Here is a 3,255-nt window from a genome sequence, read left to right as displayed (position 1 = left end):
TTTATAAATAAATAAATCACAGCTTATTCTGGTGAATTTTGAATCCCTTACGTATCTATCTTAGAAGAAAAAAATCAAAACTGACAATAAGGAATTTGTCTTAAAAAGGTTTTTAGTGCCTTTAAAAGGAAAGAAACTTTCTTGTAAATTTTAGTCTTTTGGATGGTTATGAATTTCTTTAAAACGTCACTTGTCACTTTTGAGTGGACACGATACTAGTTGCAAAAGACATTTTCCTCAGTGACATAATTTTTTATAATTTTATGTACAGTATTTTAAAAATGTGGATTTTAAGAATTTTTTTTTATCAAATTCTAATATTAATTTTGTACATTCTTTATATATTTTTTTAGTTAAAATTTGAATTATGATATGCATTAACTTTTTTTTTTGAAAATTCTTTTTACAATTTTTATAGTATTTTTTAATCAACTCATCAATTTATCAAAATTTAGAGTTACAAAATTAACAAAATGAACAATACAAATAAAAACCCTGGACTAAAACTATGTTGGACTGGACTGGAATATTATTTGCGTGTTAATCGTTCTGCTGTAACTAAAATTATATGCTTGGCTGGAGAAAATATATGGACATTTGTATGATATGATGCTGGTAATTTGTTAATGGTTTTGTTGTAGTATTAATTCCTGTTACGTAATAGTGTTGGTAGAATGAGGCAACCTAAAAGAAAAAGAAACAAATTTTTGATTCATTGGCAACTTGGAATAAACATTGATTTCACACCACCAAATGCAGCAACTCTAGATGCTACAAAAGTCACAAAAACAAGAGGTTAGTAAGACTTGATAAACTTTGAGAGAGTACTACTCGAGTACTATACTTCAAAGTCACAATTTATGATTCTCTGCTTAAAAAAATTGACAAATAGGTATATTCTTAACAATGGTTGGTATTTTTAAAGACAATTGGTATAAAATCTATTGAAGTGGTTATCAATTTCTGAAAAGAAGTAATTTATCACACGTTTTCTCTGAAAAGAAAATACAAATAAATACATCGGGGTGTTTGGTGCCTTTTGATTTTATATACTGTTATTTTAGATATCAATCAACGATCAATTGTCATTTGGCTGTCATGACTCGTAAACAATTGTCACTGTGTTACTCCGAACTCAAAGTAGATGCTACAAAGTACATTCAGGTAATTTAATTAAACCTTACAAAACATTTAAAAACCTGAAGGCTTTTCTATTTTCTTACATAAGAAACTGTCACATTTGCTGAATGTCTCCATTCGCCAAATAACTTAGATCATCAGCTTTTATTTTTATTTTTTGTTTTCTCTACTAGATTATATACGATCAACAGTAGTTTCATATTGTATTCGTTTCAATCAATCGGTATGCTGTTCATTGTCAAATTGTCATCAAAGAAAAACCAACGACTGACGACCATTTAAATTTTGTTCATAATAGAGTTATTTGTTGCTGATTTTGAAATTCATAACGTTTCTTCGCTCAGTGAATGAAAGTGATCAAAATGATATCATAAGTGTTATCCATTAACCATTTCGTATTGCATTGTTTTGTTTTGCTTGATTATTGCAAAGATGCTGCTGGGATAAATATAATGAACTATTATTTGATAAAAAAACTATTTCTATTTGTAAAAGTAAATGGTCAGTCTATGTGACCTGTCAATTGAATTTTTGATAGAATCTTTGTATAAGTTTATAACAGGACATATCTAAAATTTTGTGATTTGTCCCTAAATTTTTACTTTATCTTCAAAATGTTAAAAGTTGAATTTAAATGCTTTAGATACGGAAAATGTTAATTTTCTATTCAATCTTACCACTAGGAGTTTTGAGAAACCTGAAGAAACATTTAGGCAAAGTGATTTTCTAGCTCTATTAAGTTTTCCAATTTTGCTTGATTCTTTATGCATCTAGTCCATCCTTCCATCGCAGCTATTTAACTTCTTTGCAAACTATCCAGCTAATAATCTAACTATATTGGCTGACCTTCCAGCCTCGGCTGGTTTATTTTAATTCAAAAAGAGAAGAAACATGATTAGGCTTAAAGTATGAAGTGATATGCTTTTCAAAACGACCCCGTGTAATTCATTTCGTGGTAAATTAGGAGGAACTAACAGTGTCATATTGAGTGGTTTAGAATAACTGAAGTTACCAATTTTTAGAAGCTTTTCATTAAATTAATCTTTTTCGTGATGTAATTAGTTTACAATAGGCCCTAAAACGGTCTCTTCCTTGACGTCTTATTAGCAAAAGTAATTGCCTAGGAATTTTGTACCTCTGTTTGATATGGGACTTTTTATCTTTTGTATATCAATTCATGATTGGTCCCACAACCTAGCCTGAGTTTACTGGATATCGAATTGTTTTATTCTACTCTTAGGTTCCAAATAAACTAGTTCTGCCGCTTGTCAATTTTTCGAAAGTTTTCCAACCCCCCTCCCGGACCGTATTAAAATGACCCATACAAAAATATTGACCCACACACCCACGCAACCCAGGCAATTTAGCAGACTCATCCAAAACTTACTCGATACCGTTCATGTTTCTCGAAAGTCTAAAACAGAAACGACGTCTCTATCCAATCAATTTTAGTATAGTATAATTACTATGATCCAATTAACATAACAAAATGATAAAATATTCTAACTAACTTACAGCTCTTTATGTCTCTGGAGTCGAAAACAAATACAATTCAAAGAGACAGACAGAAAACACATTTAAGGACTCATAGTCAAAAGATCGAATACGCAGATTCGGAGATAAAATTTTTGTCTTGAGTTCCTTGACACTTTTAACAAATAATTGTCTTTAAGTTGTTTCTAAATTTATTCTATCAAGAGTAATAATTAGCAATTAAATTACAAAAATGACTTTATGAACCTTAAAAAGACGTTAATGAAATGTTATATTACCCTGTTTTACCAAAAGTGCTAATGTTTTAATGGGTAATTTACCTTTCTATTTCGATTTTTTTTTTAATTGTCAGCGAAAGATTGAACTATCAATTTTTTTTGGAAAATTTTTGTAAATTGATGTTTCAAAAGTTATGAATCTTTTTGTGCAAAGAATTGGGATGAAAAATTGATCAAAGCCACTATTTTTAAGATTTTGAGACGAAGAAGCTTGTTAGTTTGGTTAAAGATACACCATCCAGTGCAAAAAAAAATTCAAAGTATTTTTTCTTCGCCGAAAATAAGCTCCTCAAAGTTTGAATACTTGTCTTCGCAAATGTCTTTATTTTATTCTTCATGAAAT

At 29.4% G+C, this 3,255-nt stretch overlaps 1 long non-coding RNA gene across 1 annotated transcript; it reads left to right on the top strand.

The window, feature by feature from the left end:
- Positions 1-448: 448 nt before the first annotated feature.
- On the top strand, positions 449-1,793 carry LOC136822323 (uncharacterized). Its single transcript, XR_010848884.1, has 3 exons — positions 449-795; positions 1,065-1,164; positions 1,314-1,793. It is a non-coding gene; the product is annotated as an uncharacterized lncRNA (long non-coding RNA).
- Positions 1,794-3,255: the final 1,462 nt, after the last annotated feature.

Source organism: Clytia hemisphaerica, unplaced genomic scaffold (assembly GCF_902728285.1).
Source record: "Clytia hemisphaerica strain Z4C2 unplaced genomic scaffold, Clytia hemisphaerica genome assembly, whole genome shotgun sequence".
In the NCBI taxonomy this organism is placed as follows: domain Eukaryota; kingdom Metazoa; phylum Cnidaria; class Hydrozoa; order Leptothecata; family Clytiidae; genus Clytia; species Clytia hemisphaerica.
This window is presented reverse-complemented; position numbering and strand designations above follow the sequence as displayed.